The 20,832-nt window shown below is 36.8% G+C and overlaps 1 protein-coding gene across 2 annotated transcripts in view; it reads right to left on the bottom strand.

Moving 5' to 3' along the window:
• Nucleotides 1-20,832, bottom strand: part of mam (neurogenic protein mastermind) — a 371,802-nt gene that overhangs the window by 199,170 nt on the left and 151,800 nt on the right. The window lies entirely within an intron of this gene.

Raw genomic sequence — 20,832 nt, 5'->3', positions numbered from 1 at the left:
GCATCTACCGTCTTACATTCATTTTTTATTTATAGAAATTACTATTTCCTATCACGATTTAGAGATACTGATTCTTGTTCAGAAAAATGAAGAACACTACTATTTTAAAACATAGCACTTGCTATAAATTTAAACAAGCCGAGGGGAACCAAACTCAAGAGTCCCGGCGTGGTAAGCTGTGGAACACAGTCTCTTTTGTCGAGACGTAGTTTGTTTCTGTACAAGCCGGTCACCAATCTTTTAGTTTCTAAGACCACGTTTCCACTTTACATGAATCTTGTAGCTGTCATAAAAAAGACCTTGCTACCCGATCTTTCTATCTACTGTTTAGATTTTACAACTTCTTGTAAGCAAGAAAGGTATCACCACCCATGCAGCACTGCAGTCTAGTGGACAAACAATTAACCTCCTCATTAAAAACGTGTATTTTGGCGCACCCCCTCCATGTCCAAAAGAATCCGCTGTTTCGGAAGCGGCGAAACTGGCTTTTCCTTTATGTCAGCGGGAGGGCGATAGGAGGTAGCAAGCAAAACGTCCCAGAAAGTTGGAGTGTTCGACTCCTTGCAAGATGGAAAAAATGTTTTATGACCCTTTTAAGACTACGTGTACACGGTGAAATATGATAGGGTTTCAAGATTATTATTTCTTTTTATAACACAAGTTCTTCTAACGTGGCAACCCATCTTAAGCGATGGAATACTTGCCTACCAAATTTCGTTAAGATGCGACGAGTAGTTACCACTACAAAGCGCATCGAGCCGAGCCGAGTCTCTCTGGCTGAGGCCGGCTACCACAATTGTAGCAATTTTATTAGCTAACTATGGTCGTATCCCAAGGCGGCAGGGATTCAAATACTTTCCATAAACCAATGCTCCCTATGCGAAGGAGTGTTTTAGCTAGCAGGACTAATCAAGTACAGGGTGGCCCAAAAGTAAGTATAGAACACCGTACTGCATTTTATATCATTTCTTATTGTTATCCATCAGGTAGACTTAGTTGTTCTTAATGTATTTTTACTTATATATTAAGCTCGGAACAGTCGAAGCAAATAAACTCATAAACTAGAATGTTACACTTGATCAATACAGGGGTGTATACCTACTTTTGGGTCACCCTGTACAACTAAATAGCCAAATAGCTAGTTATTTTACTCTTGTATTTTCTCATGTTTTTCTGAGTAAAATGGTTCAGAGCTTTTTTTTGGGGGGGGGGGGGAGCAGGGCATCAAATTCGGCTACATTTTCAAGTTATGTGATCCTTTGACAAAAATGCAGCTATACGAATGCGATCATGAGATAAAAGATTGGATCACTGCAACCTCAAGCAGTGGCGTACACAGACTTTCATAGAAAGGAAGTTCAAACATTCATGCTCAAAAGTTTCAGAACACGCGCGATTTTTGTATACGTACCATAATATGGTAAAGGATTATTTTTTCTTATCTTCTTGACGGATGGGGGAGTTAAAACCCGAAACTCCTCCCTTGCGTACGCCACTGACCTCAAGAATTATTGTTCCCCGTCTAGAATGGTATGGCCAGAAAATCATATATCATAATAAGATATCACTTCTCGTTTTGCAAATAAATTCCTCCCTCCTGGCATCTTATCGCGCTCCGCAAATGAAAACTCTTCAGAGGACCACAGTACTCGAAATACGAAATCTGCTATGCCACTCAAAAAAAAAAAAAAAAAAAAAAAATCTCGTACTTTCATTTTAATTGACGCTGGCTGCAATCCGTTCAATAGATTATTGTAACGGGTAAGAATGATATATATGCAGGCGTTCTCCGGAAGTGAAAGCCAAAAGAGCTTTCACTTAACTGTTAAGATATGTGCTGCAGAATGAATTTATTTGTCTCTCCAATCCACTTCTTACGTATTTCTTTCTAAATTCCTTTCCAAGCAACCAATGATTGAGGATTTTAATTCATGTTGTGCAGATTGCGCAAAACTCCAGTGGTTCTAACCTAGCGTTTCTCAAATACTTTTCAAGTGAGGATTACTTTTATTAGTCCGAAAGTGCTCTACAGACCATTCTTGTGTAGGCTTTTTTTTTTCAAACGATTTTATTCGGGGAGCACGGGAAATCAAAATGAAAGGGGAGAGCACTAGGACACTATTTGTTAAAGGATGTGCCGTGTACAAAAATGACTTGCAATCGGATCTTAATTTATCTTAGCTCTACATTGCTTTTGTTAGCTAAAATTACCGTCCTCTTTAGCCTAGCCGGCATAACTGTGGGACGTAAACTTAAAAGATTTCATTTCATTTTCATTACTAGCTTAAATGTCCATTCTTCGCACGGGAAGAATTGGTTTCTGGAAAATATCAGAATCCCTTCTCATTTACTTCAGTGAAAGTGAAATGACAAAAATGCAGAAGATATTCTACTTTTGGCATAAACATTAAAACGCCCTACCAAAGAATGCGCCTTTAATCAAATCCATATGATTAAAAAAATAAACAGCTTGAAGTGGGTACTATTTCTCTTCCAAAAGTCATTTCAAACATTTTTTTTCCAAATCCGAAAACTGTGAATTCAACATTAATATCGGTTGTTTTCGATCATTTTATGTATTCCCTTCCTCTCCCCCTATAAATGCTTGTGGGTCTTATCCCAACTGGGAGCTGACCTTGGACATAAAGAGCACCAAAAATTGTCACCAATTAACTTAGGAACCCAAAAAACTATGAATTCGACATTAATATTAGTCATTTTCAATTATTTTTACATGTCATCATGCCCCTTTAAAAGTACTAATAGAGACAGGATTTGGATTTAAACGGCATCACAAATGTCACTGTTTATCTCAGTGACCACGAAAGCTATGGATTAGATACTAATATTGGCCATTTTCGATCATTTTATATGCCACTGCAACCCTGTAGGTGTGCTAATGGGTTTTACCCTAACTGGGGCGCTGAACGTGGAATCGAAACTGTCACCAATCAACTCATGAGTCCCGAAAACTGGATTCGACACACATCACTTTCAATCGTTGTTAGGTCTCTCCCTTCCACTTGCTCAGTAAGTATGGTAAAGGAGTCTTACCCCGACAGACTCTTTTCCAGACTAAGTAAAATGTGTACCGAGTTTGGCTAAAATTGTTCCAGGCGTTCCAGAGTTATACAGTAATTTACATCCATATATAAAGATTATTTATGTAATTTCATTTTATTTTAGCACCCCTTTCAGCAGCACGGCTCGAACAAGATGAGCTTCTGCCGAGAATCGAGCGCAAGTCTCCTACGCCAAAGACACGTATGCTAACCACTTAACCACGCCGGAGCTCAATTATTTGAATAATGTACACCTATTTGAGATACTTAACTACAGTATGCGATACACAAGGGAGCGCAGTGGCTCAGTGGTAGAGCGTGCACCTCCGATGTTTGAGGTCCCTGGCGCCGAATGGACTTTCTGGTGGACAAACTCCGTGCTTGTGGGATTTTTCGGGGTTCTCTCGTTTTCACCCACTTTATTTATTCCACCCTTTCATTCATTTCTCATCATCACCGTCTCTTTTAGCCTAACCGGCATAACCATGGGACAAGGTGACTAGACGTCCCGTTTTAGCCGGGACAGTCCTTTTTTTCAACCGTTGTCACGTTTTTCTATGATTCTCAAACGGGACGCCTAAATGTCCCGTTTTTAAGCAAAAGTGACCCAGGTGTCCGTAATTATTATTCAAAATATAAATGGTCAATGCAAATTCTACACTCTTCCGTACCAACACTCATTGAAAAGGTTCAGCCGTGTCTGGAACTTCTGAATATTCAAGTGGGAATTGAGTGTTCTGTGGTTCAAGTGGGAATTGAGCTCGATTTCTGAGTGTTCAAGTAGTTAAATGTATTGTTGGGTAGTACTAAAGTTAGAGACGCTGTGTTATCATTCTTACTTGTGTATTTTGTAAATTCAAAACAGTGTTGAGTCCCAAAATACGATCTGGAAGTCACATATTTAACCCCCCCCCGCGTCGCCGATTCGTGTGTGTCCCGTTTTTGCAAGTAAAAAATTCTGGTCACCTTGCCATGGGACGTAAAACTTACAAGATTTCAGTACACAAGGGGGATACATTTTTTTTTTTTCAAATTCAAAACAACATTGTACACAAAATAATAATTTAACTTGTATATATTACAATCAAGAATCAATTCTGAGTATCAGCTCTACAGACAAGATCAATAACCAATTCCACACAGGAAGCTCCGACCTTGGAATAGTAGTTTCCTCAAGTGTATACAAAGGATAGTAAGACGTCGTAAAAACTAAAAAAAGAGTTCCAATGATTCACAATCATTCCTCTGTCTATTTTGTTATATCTCTGTGCTGATGGCAGCAACTGATAATCGGAAATTCTTTGACCATGAATCACGGATTGACACTGCTACATCATCGGTAACGTTGTTAACGACAAAAATGTCACAACTAACTCATCATCTACAAAATATGCCTTCTTCACTCCAACGCACTCTATTGGCAGCAACAAGACTCACTTCAAGGAGATAATGACGGGAATTCTTTTAATGGAGACTAGCACACATACAGTCATCCATCGAAAATTTTCGTAAGGGAAGTTGATGGTACGGTGACAATCGTTCATTTGTAGTGACAGGAACAGTGACCAGCCAAACATAGCACTGTCAGATTACAAATTAAATAGATACCAGAACATCAAGGCCACAGATAAGAAAATATTAACTTCCTTTCTTACAATTTCGTATAATAATAATACAAATGTCAAAACTGATCACATGATCAAATAACACCGATTGCAACATCATTCCCTAATAGTAATATATATACACAGGGTGGTCCATTTATAATTTTAGTAGTAAATATCTCAGAAATCGTAACGGCAGAGAAGCAAAATTGTGCACCAAGAAACTACACGGAGGGGGATAACGTCCTGATATTTTGTAACATCACCGGATGAACAGTGTTGCCAACCCAATATAAAGTTATATTTTTCAAACGGCACTTTACGTCATATTAGTACATATTTCAAATTAACCTGTTAAACAAAAGCTTAAAATACAACGTTTATTAATCAGTGCTGCAAAGTAAGGATGGAATAGTGTCACAAACATCCAAAGTTTGGAAGGAAATCTCTAACACACACACAGTATAACGCAGATGGACCGGATGACACATCGAAAGTACATTAGTGTTGGATTAGATGGTCATGATATGACTTGTTTCGAATTGAATAGGAACTACTCGCTTTTTCACAAACCTTTGCACTCTTCAAAAACAAACCGCGTAACTCAATTTGTATCGCTCCGCGCACGAGTATTCAGCGATTGGTGCAGGAGAAAATGCTTCGTCTGTTTCCCGCAATATTTCTGCTTCTGCACGTGCATGTAATCTTTCACTGGTAACCTTCCTGCCTGCATGGCCATCATCAAATATAGCGCGCGCTCTGCGTATTTGTCAGTGGGTGTAGCTGTTTTCCTGTTAAATTTAAATTTTTGTGTAAGATGTCAATCCACATATAGAGATGTGCTTTTAATTCAAACTAAAATGTTCTTAGTGTGATTTAAAAATTCAATAATCGCTACTTAGGTTGAACAAGTGGAATTTCTTGGGGACTATTTTCTTATGGAAGAATAATGGTCATTTGGCTCATTGCAAGTGTTGCTCACTTCTGATTATATTTCGTTTTTTTTTTTTTTTTTTTGTGTGTGTGTGTGTGTGTGTGTGTGAAGAATCGTAGTCAGACTGTTTAGTCAGTTTCAGAGAACTGGGCTACAAATGTTCATTATGTTACCCAAAAGAAAAACTGAGCCCTTGTACTAAATTTCTATTTAATATATTAAATGCATTATACTTCAGATAATTGGAGAGATTTTCATTGGATATAAAAAGTTGTAGGCCCATTATTTTAAAGATAAGTAAGAAATAAAGATAAAAGCAATTTCACCTATTCGAAGTAGCGTAACGTCTGATGTTAATTCTGTATGTTATAATCAGGGGTAAAAGTGGATCTGAAAAGGTAGGAGTACGGTAGCAAGCGGCATGACGTCACGCCTTCCCCCGCCTATCCTTGCCCATTTTAATTTCTTAGGAACTGAGGGACGTCGTACATATTTTTCCGAGGTCGGGGATGGCGTTTTCCCGCGTTCCCTCACTTTTACCCCTGGTTATAATTCGCATATCGATTAAAAGAAACGATCGGGCATAACCCTTAACATACCAAGCGGGGTTCTCTAGGGACCCCAGAGGGTGATATTTGGTGATACTGCTGCAACTATAAGAATCAATTTATTCTCATTTCTTATGTCCTGCATCCGTTTGGGATATACTATCTATTACATAATTAGATCAACGATGCGTTCGTTTAAAAAATAGAAAAAATAAAAACACACTTGAAAATGTAAAAGCTCCATTGTTAAACTTGTATTTCAGATTTACGAACACAAAAGTATAAAATTGTACGAAAAACTGAATATTGCTCAAGGAAACATAATATTTGATGTCAACAATGCTCATTTAACTTAGGTATGCTTTTAGACATCCAAAAAATAATAATTTGAGTTGCAATACTATGTTGAGATATTAAAATAATACTTGGGGTCCCCAGAAGACCCCAGCTTGGTAAACAACGTTGGCGAGTTAGGCTTGGTACGTTAAGGGTTAAATGAACATTTAAGAGTCGTAAGAATTATTGTCAGTTCTCAGGAGTAACAAAATATCTGAAAAAGTCTTCAAGGGATACTAAAATCGTAATCCATTCAATAAATAAACTCTTTCGCTTTTTTTTTTTTTTTTTTTTTTTTTTTTTTTTATGAACAATTATCCACATGTTCTCTTGCCTCTACTTGAAAGTCACGAAGATTTATGGTCAACCACGATTAGCCATGATTTGCAGTTACAGGGAAAATTTAAGAGATTGTTCAGCCCGGCGTCTAGGCATGGACGTCCGCAGGACTTTTTCAAGGAGGTAAAATACTGATTCCACTTTGGGGGAGGGGGGGGGCAAAAGACCGACACACAAACTCAGTCGCGAATACACAATATTTTGATACACGAGGGCACATAATACATAAAGTAAAACAACAGTTATTTACGCGCGTATGCTTATTAACTACAGTAAATAATCTATAATACCAGATACTATAATATTTAATATGAATATATTAAGTGTTACAACATTTAAGTAAGCAAATTAGTATGTCTTGACATGCACTTCCAAAAACCTTTCAAAGCCCAGAGAGACAACATCCCCTTGGCCCCTTCCTCGCTGCGGGCAGTCATGCTTCCTAGTGTTCTGTGTCTATATTTATATGCTGCTTCAAAGATTCAGGAGAGAGAAAATGCATCTTGGTAATCTATCAGAAGTCCATGCCATTTCATTTTCAATCTCCCGCTCTTCGGTTTGTTTCTTAATTTGTTAGCTCGAAGTTTTCTATAAACTTTTTAGTATGTTAGTTGGCAACATTTATACACTGCCGTCTGCGTTGTTTACAAGAGCTGCAAAGCTTCGTGAAAAAACGAGTAGTTACAAGGGCTTGAAAATTAAGGCCGCGGTGGCTCAGTGCTAGACCGTTCAACTCTGGTACTCAGGGTCCATGCTTGGATCCCAGCTCGCGCCAAGTGGACTTTGTGGTGGACAAACACCGTATGCATGGATTTCCTCGGGGTTCTCCCGTTTCCTCCCACTTTGTTCATTCCACCATTTCATTCATTTCTCATCATTACCGTTCCCTTTAGAATAGCCGGCATAACCGTGGGACGTAAAACCTAAAACTTTCATTTCATTTCATTGACTATTCAACGTTGCATTTAAAATGTTATGAAACCTTCGACTCCGTCTTTTCTATACACCCCTAGAGCACTGGTTCTCAACCTTTTTTGACTGATGACATACTTTTTCTCACGTCTTTTATTCACGCAACTCCCCAATTCACCTCACGACGCTGGGTGGACACTGAAAACTGGGCTCTGGATACTCCGTTCGGGAATCGAACCTAGGACCATGCGCACACGATTCCAACGCTCTAACCACTAAACTACGGGAGTCTCCGAAAAGTCCAAACATTAATATAAATCTTTATGTCTCTAACTTTAAGGGATTCCGAGACATGTATAATACATCTTATTATAATGATAACTGGAACCTTCCAATTCCCTTTTAGTTAGATGTGGAACCCAGATAGTTAGTGCAACTGAATAAACATACACCTTTACACACACAAATACAGGAAGTTATTACAGGAACTTGAAAATTACTTAGAATATCATTATAGAGTGTATACCTAAAAATTTTCAGGGGAAAAAGATTATTCTGACCCTCAAAATTTCTACTTTGAAAGAGCCTTGTTTGATTCCCTGGAAGCTAAATTGAAAAGTACAAATTCACTATGTCTGTTGTTACATGCATATTATTTTTTCTCAGTAAAGCCTAATACAATACTTCAGATTCATTTCATAAAATGTTGGTATTTTAAATAACTGCAATAGGGGCAAAAGTATTTATAAAGTATGAAAAAAAAAGTCTTTATTGGGTGTCATGGCCCTTGAGCTGCCATCTGGCGTCCCCTTTGTATACTAAATCGCGTGAATTAAATCAATAAGGGTATCACACTTTCACGGGGGTCCATATAAAGAGGCATCTACCGACAAACTGGGTAAATTATGCTGCTGTCACCAAAACAGCAAAAGACGGAAAATTCGACGAGATGGTGCCACTTGCACAAAAATTCCACCATTTGCTATATCGGTTTTCTAAGAATAATACATCCTATTCTCTTTCTCTCTTTTTTCTCTTTATTTATTTATTTATTTATTAAGTTTATACTTTCACAAGTTTGTACAAATCTGGTAAACAGTACATACAGGTATCGGCAATTTGCACATTATTTACAAGGATACTTATAAGAGGGAGTCCTGATCCAATGTATATATATCATAGAAATTTACACGAGATTGCGAAAATAGTCCGACAATTTAAAGCAAATAACAGCTAAAAATTGTATTTCCACAATTATATATATATATATATAGTGGCGGATCCAGGATATGATCAAGGGAGGGGCTAAACCATAGTTTGCAGTTTTATCCAGTATAAAGCAGGATTGAAGCCCATTTTATCAAGTGTATACTTGAGCGTCAAGGGGGGCTATAGCCCCTATAGCCCCCCTTGGATCCGCCTCTCTCTCTCTCTCTCTCTCTCTCTCTCTCTATATATATATATATATATATATATATATATATATATATATATATTTAACATTACACGTGAGAATCTCTATAAATAAAATGGAAGTGTAATGTCAAAAGCGCAGAATCAATTTTGTTGGTTTACTTAGAGACAGCATTCGGTCCAGAGAAGATGTATATAATTTTAACTTTAATGAATCAATTATCACGGGGTAAAATAAAACAAGGCTACGAGTACACCACGTAAATGAGTTCGGTTTGTATCCAGTGATATCTTCTCAATTAATATTGAAACCGGCAATGGTGGTAGATTTGTATACGATGCTAGTCCATCACAAAGCTAATTTCGAACCGGCTCGAACTAGGGTCCCCACGTACCAGAATTGAGCTCTCTACCACTGATCCATTGCGACCCCAGATACGTATAATATAAAAAATATATTTATTCCTTAAAATCGGGACATATGACCATCTTGAATAAATCTGTCGAGGCACAGGGATAGGGAACTCGAAAGCAGTGACAGTCCCAAAAAAACAGTCACACCGGAGGCAACCCTGAGCTAGATACACTGCTTCAGAACTTACTAGTAACATTTGTCTCACTGTAGGAAAATGCAACGAACTGATATCGTGCATTAAAAGAATTTGCAGATTCAACCAACTTCATCACAAAGAAACAGAACTGCAGTGCTGTCACGTAGCGGTCACCTCCCGTAATTGCAAAAGGCCATGACCGATATCTAACATTGTTTCACCACAGTGACCTTGCTTGGATGCAAAATAGAGACAGTCAGAACGAAATATACATCTCCAACATATTAATGCTGAGTGCACTCATAGCATGAAATCCGTTTTGAACGACTCGAACTGGATATATTTGTACAGTCACCAACAAAAGTATAGGCCTATATTTCCATATACATTCTTACGTCAATTTTATAATGTTACTAACATTTAACGAAAAAAAGAAATATCCAGAGATGAGACACATACGAATCTATACATCTCATTTGAGCTCAACAAACTGTTATGGATGACTAAATCCTCATGCGTGGTCGTACTCGAAAAAAATAGTTTTTTTTTTCTAAAAATTGATACTGCCGTAACTATGCCTATTAAGATTACATTTGGTACTGGAGTATATACTAATCATTCTTTTCATTATAGCCCTAGCAAGGCGATATTATACGATATGATTAATGATATACAGCATGTTTCAGAAGTAGGGATCAAACTTCGCGAGATGATTCTACAAGGGAAAACAAGACCCCCTTCCAAAAAAAAAAAAAAGTTCCTATCAATCTATGTCCGGCAATGAGTAGTTCAGGAAGCTTTCCAAATCACGCGATAATGAACTTTCGAGACGAACATTGTGAAAAGTGTGTGCCCATTATAGATTTGGAGCCTGTTCCATCCTAAGAATAAAACTGAGAAGTAACCAGTTAAATTATTAGGTATGTGAGACATCTGTCAACGAGTTACTATTTGTTAATGATCAGTGGTTCAATTCATCCTTACTTACGCCTTATGTTTACTTCCCAGAGTTGCCACGAATCTCTTCTGCCCTATGAGAAACTCACAGGTGCCATCTCAAATATTTGTTTGTTTGTTTGTTTGTTTTTTTTTTTTTTTGATAAATCTGATTATGATTCTATAATAGACAAAAATTTAACAATATTCAGCTCGAAAAAGTCGTTCTCTCATGATTTTAGGGGCCTGAAAATCCTGAACTACTAACTGCCGAACATGAGTTGATAGATACTTTTTTCGTCTTATTTTCACTTGTAGAGCCACCTCACGAAATTTGTCCCCAAAGTTCTGAAACACCCTGTATAGCCCAATACTCATACCTACTTTACTAGAACAGATTATTTTTTTGCACATGTAAAAATAAACTGAAAAGTCTTCCCTATGTTATCTGAATGGGACATCTTCTATAACCCATAATTATTAGCGCACTTCCAGTAGGACTACAATGATGAAATTTTGCGTCTGTACCAAGATGTTATAAAATAGAGGATCTCCCCTTACAACAAAATTTTGAAGCCATACGTTACAGTTTTGCCACCCCTACTCTGCCTACTTCGCCCAATAAGATCGTACTTTTTTGAGCTAACAATCATGGCGAAAACGAAAGTAGCCAATCAAACGATGGCGGAAACGAGAGTAGCAAATCAGACATGCCGATAGTCGGTTGTTTTTTGGCTCCATTGATTTAATAGGATGAAGATACATATGAGCAGATCCTCTATTTTATAAAACATCCTTGGTCTGTACCCTTTCGGGACAGGAAAAACTGCCAAAGGCAAATATTTTTAGTTTCCACGTGGTCTAAGGGGAAGAAAATTTTCCCGTGTTATTGAAATAGGGCCATTTTTGGATTTAAAAGCTTGAAAGTTTAGGTATTTCTAATTGGAATAGAAACTCCAAAACTCGGTATGTTCGTAGGTTTTTGAAACTAACAAACACGAATATCGTCCCAAAAATATTTTTAAAAATCATTTTAAGGGAATTCTATGGTGTTACTAAAATTCGACATCATTTGTGTGTGTGTGTGTGTGTGTGTGTGATTTTAGGGTTTGCGGTGTCCAACAGGAAAAGTCCAAAAATATTAAGTTTTTGGTTTATAAGGAAGTGGGGGTTAGCATGTATATATAAAGTATGAATAATGAATCTTGGTGACACGATAGCACTCGCAATTTTGATTATAACAAGATGATACACGGCATGTACACCTTGTCTCAAAAAGGTTGAGCGCATTCTTTATTGCTGTTTCGAGGCAAAAATTTTCTAAGTCCAACTTCGGGTATCTTCGGGAAAAAGTAAACCAGGTTCGAACCTCGAAGCCAACCTTTGCAATCGGGAAAAATCTTGCAGATGTGTTTTTCTTCTTTTAAATATAATAAGACTTGTTACCAATTATATATAAAAAAGCAACATTGATTGAAATACTTAATGATACAATATTTCGAAACTGTATTAATGCCAGCACATGCTTGTTTGTCATTTTGCTCTCCATACTTAATGGAATATTTAGATACGTAAACGAATCTTTCCATTTGTAAAAGAATGGTGAAAGTTAAGACATAAAACATTATTCTCTCCTGAGTACTAAAATAAGAGTCAAAGTAGAACTAAAACAGCGTTTGCAGTGGATATGAATGTAATTATTATCTTAAATACCGTTATATATCGCTAGAAGTACTATTCGTGGAGCGCTTGTGTTAGCTCAGTGGTACGCCGCTGGATTTCAAATCGTAAGGTCGAGGGTTCGCTTCCGATCTGAGTCAATGTTTTTTTATGAAATTCTATGTTCTGCAATGCATGATAAATTATATAAAATAATTACATTAAAATACGTTAGTTGTATATATATAACATATAATCATTGCAGAACATAGTGATTATTATGTTTAAAATATAACAGGTGTTCACAGTACGTTGGTATTCTATGATAAATGTGAATGTTAAATACAAATTAAGAAAATAATATCATCTCAATAAATAAATTATGTAGTGTATTTATTTGCAGCTATTTGTCATATAGGGGTTACTTCTGAACATTCGTATTACAGCATGTCATTGATATTCTTGAAAAATTATCCGAGGCATAAAAAGAGGGTATAAACAGAGAATCCAAAGTCGGAACGCTCGCAAGAAATTCATGAACCCCAAAGGTCACGTGAGCAGACTGGAATTGTCCTTATGAAGCATGCCTCAGCAGAAGGTCTTTACATAGATTTTCAATTCAATACCTGATATATGCTTTTGCAATGTGGAAGTGGTGATGCCTTTGGTCGCTCTCTCTCACTTTCTCGCTCGCTCACTCTGTATTTATATATATGAAAGTGGATGTATGTGTGTGTTTCGACATAATTCTGATATGTCTAGAGCAATTTTAACCATATTTCTTACAATCTGGAAAAGAGTACTGTCGGGATATATACCAAAAATGCTAGAAAAGGATCGATATTAGTATCGAATCCATAGTTTCGTGGTCGCTTAGGTAAACAGTTCTACTTTCAATTCAAGTCCAATTAAGCTCCCATTAGCACCCAGGGTGGTTACATAGCGACAAAAAATATCGAAATCAACCAATATTAGAGTCGAAGCGTAAGTTTTCAGTGCCGCATTTCCCATTAGTCCAACTAGGCCCGTAACATATTTGAAGAGTGCAAAGTTTAAAATTTTAATTTTTTCGTATGAAAAAGTTAAAAAAATCGAGAGCAAATATACTATTTCATGAGCAGTCCTCTTTTACTATTCTAATATATTTAATGATAGCGTAAGAAATCTGAAAATAATGCAGAACATGTTTACCATTTATTTTTTGTTACGTAATTGTAGCTGTAGCATCTAGTGAGTGGTATTTAACTGCAATAAATTCACTAATTAAGCATATTCGAATTAAGTTTTATTTGTAAGTTAGGGATCAAGGGACGGAGAAATGTGTAGTTATTGGGGGCGCCGAGAGCAAAAGTGCGTAGGGACGCCGAGCTTCTAAATGCAGCACTGTTCGCTGAATTAATTGGTAGAAATTTTAATGCCATTTAAGACCAAATTTAGTCCTAGCAGTGGCAGTATCCGTTTGCTGTCCTAGGAGGAATGAAAGGGACTGACATCAAAATTATAAAAAAAGACCTACATTAGTGTCGAATCTATAATTTTGGGGGTCTCTTAGGTAAAGATTGGAACTTCAGATGCCATGTAAGTTAAGCCCTCATTAACACAATGAAGGAGTTTGTGAAATTTGACATGTAGAAATAATTGAAAATAACCAATGTTAGTATACAACCCATATCTTTCGTGGTCGCCAAGTTCATTGGGAGCAGTTCTGATGACCTTTAAGTTTAAGTTCAACTTCCAGTAAGAGTAAGATCCCCCAGCACATCTAATAAGGAGAGCGTAGTTCTGGAATGTCTGGGACAACCTTTACCAAACTTGGGGGACATATTACTTTCAATCAAAGAAGAAAATATTGTAGTAGTATGAAGTTATGGAAGTTGGGAGGTGTGACATGTAAAAATAATGTAAAACGACTGATCTTAGTGTTTTATCCATAATTTTCTCGGTCGTTGAGATGGATAGTGATGCTCCAAATGGAGGTTACATCCAAATTCATCCCCATCTTCACAGAATGATGGCCTGGGAGAGCTAAAAATAAAATCTCAAAAATTACTTAAATATTTGTCGAATTCATAGTTTTCGGGGTGAGAAAGCGTTTCTAATAACTTTGGAAGGTAATTTGTACCCACGTCTAGATGGGCTTTTTAATCATATCAATTTCTCACCTTAAGAACAAATTACCATTACAATTATGATATTAAGCCAACCTTCGCAATCGATGAAAAAATTATGTGGATGTATGTTTCGTCTTTTAAATGAAACAAGACATGTTAAAATCAAAGATGGAGTGGGTCAGTGGGTCGGTTGGTAAGTGGGTGAAATGGGTCAAGATTTGTGAGTGGATCAGTGGATCGTGGGTCAAAAGGACGTGACCTACTGCGAAACACCACTCACCGTGACTCACACTGGCCCACCCGGTGGCCACCCTTTTAGTCCAAAGATATTTCGTCCAAAGAACATTTCGTCCAGAGACATTTAATCCAAAGACATTTGGTCCAAAGGACAATTCGTCCAAATGACATTTCGTCTAAAATACAATTGGTCCAAAGGACATTTCGTCCAAAGGAGAATTGGTCCAAAGGACATTTCGTCCAGGGATGTTTAGTTCAAAGCACATTTCGTCCAAAGAACATTTGGTCCGGTAACGCTTGGGGGTCAAGGGTTTGTTTCTATTAGAAGAGTAAAAGTGATTCATATAACATTATGACTCAGTAGCTTCTTATTTCTAAAGGAAATTTGAAATAGAGATTTATTCCGCAATTTTCATTTTGATAGAACAAATAATGCTGAGATATTCAGAAAAACGTAAACGCCTGAAAACAACATGGCCGAACAACAGGAGTGAGGGAAAGGTTGTAGTGTGAAGTATGTTGCTGTAATAACTGCTAACATGACATCTAAAATTTTCATGTTGTGAATGAAAATTTTCATGTGTTTTCATTTTAATAATCATATCTCCAAGCCCCTCATCCTGTAAAGATGAGGATGAATTTGGATATAATGCCATTGAGTGCCTCACTACTCATCTCAACGACCGAGAAAACAATGGATAACACTCTACAATCAGTCATTTTACACTATTTTTACATGCCACTCTTCCCAACTTCAATCCCTTGAGGTATCTGAATTCCACAATATTTTTTTCCTTAGATTGAAAGTAATATGTCTCCCATGTTAGGTAAAAGTTGCTCCAGACATTCCGGAGTTTCGCTGGAATATACACGTATACATACATCAAAACATTTAGAGCTGTGTGAGCAATGCTTTTGATGTTGCTCCTGTAAATTCAAAATCCAGGAGGCATAGTCGCTCATACCAAAACGTGGCATTAAATGATATTGTGTTTGTAACAGTGTCACGAACTCAAACTATGGATTTCACACTAATCTCAATCACTTGAGACATTTTATTTTTCATCCTTTATCGTCCGCCATAATAATGGGTTTTGAACCAATTGAATTGATTTTGAGTTTAACGTCCCGTCAGCAGTGAGGCTATATGAGACGTAGACCTACTAATTAACGCGAACTACATGAGCTCTCGCTGGGGGCCGAATCTGGGTCTCCCACACCGAAAGCGTGTACGCTATACGCTTAACCACAAAGGAGCTTTACGATGAGAGTTAAATTTGGACTTTAACGCTTTCGGAGTTGTAATTATTAATTTCTGCAACAACGAGAACTATGGATTCGACACTAATATCGATCGCTTTTACTTTATATATATTGGCGGAGAGAAAGGGACCACATCCATATACAAAAGCCTTGCAGATTATTGAACTGAAATCCTTTGGAAAGAAATCCTATTCTACTTTCTTTCCCGAGTATAAATAAGTCTCTTAGACATGACTTCGTATTCGTAAATTTCCTGTTTACATAGTTTTGGGGATCGGGAGTTTTGTGTCTGTAACGAAGATTGGAGTTTGTATAATAATTTATGTTTATACCTGAATGGTCTCTTTACCCTTCAGAAAGCGTAAATCACTTGCTGTAATGAGAAAATTCAGAAGTAACTTCCGATGACAAATAGCTCCAAATAAATACACTACATAATTTATTCATTGCAATGATATTATTTTCTTAATTTGTATTTAACATTCACATATATCATAGAATACCAACGTACTGTGATCACCTGTTATATTTTAAACATAATAATCACTTTGTTCTGCAATGATTGTATGTTATATATATACAGCTGACGTATTTTAATGTAATTATTTTATATAATTTTTCATGCATTGCGGAAAAAAGAATTTCATAAAAAAAACATTGACTCAGATCGGAAGCGAACCCTCGACCTTACGATTTGAAATCCAGCGGCGTACCACTGAGCTAACACAAGCGCTCCACGAATAGTACTTCTAGCGATATATAACGGTATTTAAGATAATAATTACATTCATATCCACTGCAAACGCTGTTTTTGTTCTACTTTGACTCTTATTTTAGTACTCAGGAGAGAATAATGTTTTATGTCTTAACTTTCACCATTCTTTTACAAATGGAAAGATTCGTTTACGTATCTAAATATTCCATTAAGTATGGAGAGCAAAATGACAAACAAGCATGTGCTGGCATTAATACAGTTTCGAAATATTGTATCATTAAGTATTTCAATCAATGTTGCTTTTTTATATATAATTGGTAACAAGTCTTATTATATTTAAAAGAAGAAAAACACATCTGCAAGATTTTTCCCGATTGCAAAGGTTGGCTTCGAGGTTCGAACCTGGTTTACTTTTTCCCGAAGATACCCGAAGTTGGACTTAGAAAATTTTTGCCTCGAAACAGCAATAAAGAATGCGCTCAACCTTTTTGAGACAAGGTGTACATTTGCTTTGGTTGAGTACTTGGTTTATCTGTTGGTCAGCTATATTTACCATCTTGATTCAAAATGGTAGCCATTTGAAAAATATACAAGATCCGTGACTTCCTTAATATTTATACTAGAGGAAGAATGAAGTGTTTCTCAGTCCTTCAACTGTGTGGAGCAACAAACTGACGGAAAGTCACACTGGCATTACTATCTTATAAAGCTCACTAATCTGATAATAATAATAATAATAATAATAATAATAATAATAATAATAATAATAATAATAATAATAATAATAATAATAATAATTAAGTGAAGCAATAATACGTAACATCCCTGCCCTAAGCAAGATACGACCCCTTAGACAAAAGGGATCATAAGACTAATTGTTTTCATGCTGAAGTAAACACAACCATATATTAACCAATGACGAAAAAAATGTTACGTTACTGTGCGTCTTTTGATTTTGTAATATTTGGAATATGTGAGAAAGTGGTTGTAGGAGGGGAGGATGAAAAAAGCCTATTATAATTATTCTGCTATTATTGGATGGCAGATCAAAGCTAGCATGTATTATAAGGTCCTTAGGTAATCCCCGCAGCAGCAGTTATCTGTTTTCACATCGTCCATGAATTCTGTGGCTTCGAGCGTGAATCCAATAACCTACTTTAACTCTTTTTTTCGAGACAGTTGTTGGTATTATTCCGAGACAATTGGTAATACGTTTAAAAGAGAGTGTTTTGAATGCTCTGACATCTATCGCATGTCTGATGGAAATAAGCACATTCATCAATATCTCTTAGAAGACCGGGTTATTAGGTTCTTCCGCGGAAATATAGAATTGTAGCCTCCCCTTTGTATCTTCACCATAAACCGTAATTTCCATGTTCCTGAGGATAAAATTAGAACTTCGGTGATGTTTTGATATCAAACATGTTACGATTGATATGTCAATATATCGATCAAGATTTGAGATTTTGTCGATTTAAGTCTCAGAATTGTGTATTTGATATTTCAATATACTAATCAAGTTTCAATATTTCGATGTTTTGATATTTCGATATAGGCCCATCGATTAAATCTCGACAGTTCGATGAATTAGTATTTCAATATGTCTATGAAGTTTCGATATTTTGATAATTCGATTCTTCTTTCTCTCCTCAATCATAGGTTGGTGAGCAACATGGAAATTTTAAAACTTTTTTCTTCCATGAGAGAGCTGTTTTGTACTCTGATACGGTCTCTTCTTCGTAAATGTATCTAGATATTCCATCTTAGGTCTTCCTCTTTCCTGGTTTAAGAGGAACACCAATAACATGGAAAGAAAAATAATTCGATTAAGTTTATATATTTTATAATTCGTTATATCGATCAAGTTTCCGTACTTACATTTCAATATATCGATGAAGATTCAATATTGTACAGTCCGCAGCAAAAAACCTGCAACATGAGCATGTAAGTTTATTGTGAAACTACGCCTAACAGCGCAGGGAATCAACATAACGTCTAAGTGGCACAAATCACGCCAGGAGAAACCTCCCCTGCACACCTATTTTGGAGCAAAAGACTTCGTCGTTTCACAATAAACTTAAATGCCCATGTTGCAAGTTTTTTGCTGCGGACTGTACATTGCAATTGTATCAATATTTTATCGACATCGATTTTTATATCCAAATTTGGATTTTGCACAGCCCTAGGAACAATTTCTTCCTCTTTTTTCGTTTCAACTACCTCTAATAGTGACCTTTTCATTCCTAAAATGTCTAGCACCTCGTTAGATTTTTGATCGATAGGCAATTTTGATTTGCTCAGATTGAAATGTTCGAATGTGTCAAAGAACGAAAAAAAAAAAAAGAATACGAGTAAAATTACGCTACACGAGGATGCGTATCCGATGCAATACCCCCCGCAGCGAACACGACCTAGGTGTTTGGCTACTCGGTAATTTTACCAGTAGAGTTATAAATTATATTGTGAGCCAGTCAGGGTTTCCAGATGTTTTTTTCTATGTAACCCTACTATGTTACATAGATTTTCTGTGAGTAGCTAATTTTTCGAAATTAGCATGTATTTTTATGAATTTTCTTCTGTTATACACGCACATACTTTATAATAACATAGTTCCAATACTCTGCACAAAGCATCGTCCAAGCAGCTGTTTATTGCTAAAATCTCCTTGCATGGCAACACGTCTTTCCTTTCTTTCCCCCCTTCCTTTAGACATCTTTACTGATTCCGAAGCAGCAGGCGGTCTATTGTTCCGAAACGCACCAAATATGCTCGAGCCGAGGTATTCTGCGCGTTTTTTATTGCTTTCGCGTTTGGAGCGCATTGTGATTAGCCATCCACATTTAAATACATGGTTAGTGTATTCCAAGCGTACGCATGAGCCATAAAAACGCGTTGCGAACGCATCGAAGAGCCGTGCACTAAGTTTTCGGTTGTTGCCCCATACATTTGCCATTCTCAGGCAACGACTGGATTCTAGGATGAAAGAAGTGTAGAATTCGCGAGGCCATAAAGAACGCTTCAATCGCACATTCATCAAGTCCTTCATGCCAAGAAGTGTTCAGGACACGCAAACAGGTTGTGCTAGGTGGGAGAGACGTCAGGAGAACGTTGTAATGAGGAAGGGTTCATACCACTGCAATTCATGGAGAGACTGCACTGCTCTTTGAACGACATGTGGGTGGGTATTGTAGTGCAACTTGAGGACGCCACATCTGTTGACTATTCATAGTCGTTTCCGTTAATATTTCTTTCGGGTCACGAGATGATTTCTAGAAAAACGGAAAAATCCCGATAAAACAGGATGTATGGTCACAATACCTTATACAATTATATATTCCAAACATTGTCCTGCCCTGCCAGCTATTCGAGAAATGGCAAAGATTGAACGCCTTTATTTTTAAGCATGCAAAATGATTCATGATGTGGTTTGCTAAAATCCTTCTGAGTGTAACTTAAAACTTTAAACTCCTTATCAATCCTCTTAAAGAGCAGGAATGTATACAGGTAGTGCAGATAGTAAGAGCTTGTTTTAACGTTGTGCATAAACACTTTTCATATATTACATACATATCTGGTTTAAGAAGTTTCAGAAAAATAAATAAAACTTTAATGTAAACAACAAATACGTTGAAGCAGCTGTACAGATGGAAGCTTCATTGGCATATTACAATTTATTACATTAATAACCGATTTTCTTATGAAAATTTCAATTATTAATACAACAAGTAGAAGTCATGTGTATACCAAGTGAAAGAGTTTGGTTTGTATATGATGTTTCCTCAGATAACTTTAACGGCTGGGATACTGCGGGGTGGAAGGCAACGGGAAACCACCACTCTATTTTCCCTACTTTGCTGGCAGCAAAAAAAAAGAAAAAAAGAAAAAAGAAAAAGAAAAAAAAGAAATAGAACAAGTGAATAGTTTTCGATACCTGGGTAGTATTCTTAGTAATGACATGAAATGCGAACGTGAAATAAAAGCAAGGATAGGAATGGCGAAAGAAGCCTTTAGGAGGAAGAAAAGTCTATTTTGTGGGACCTTGAATAAAGAGTTGAGGAAAAGACTCATAAAATGCTTCGTGTGGAGTGTTGTACTGTATGGGGCGGAAACGTGGACATTACGTAAAGGTGACGAAAATCGACTGGAAGCCTTCGAAATGTGGGTGTGGAGAAGAATGGAAAGAATTAGTTGGGTAGAGCGGAAAACGAATGA

The sequence above is a fragment of the Thermobia domestica genome, chromosome 14, assembly GCF_964235325.1.
Source record: "Thermobia domestica chromosome 14, izTheDome1.hap1.1, whole genome shotgun sequence".
NCBI lineage: Eukaryota > Metazoa > Arthropoda > Insecta > Zygentoma > Lepismatidae > Thermobia > Thermobia domestica.
Note: the sequence above shows the minus strand (reverse complement) of the source record. Positions and strands in the feature narration are given on the sequence as shown.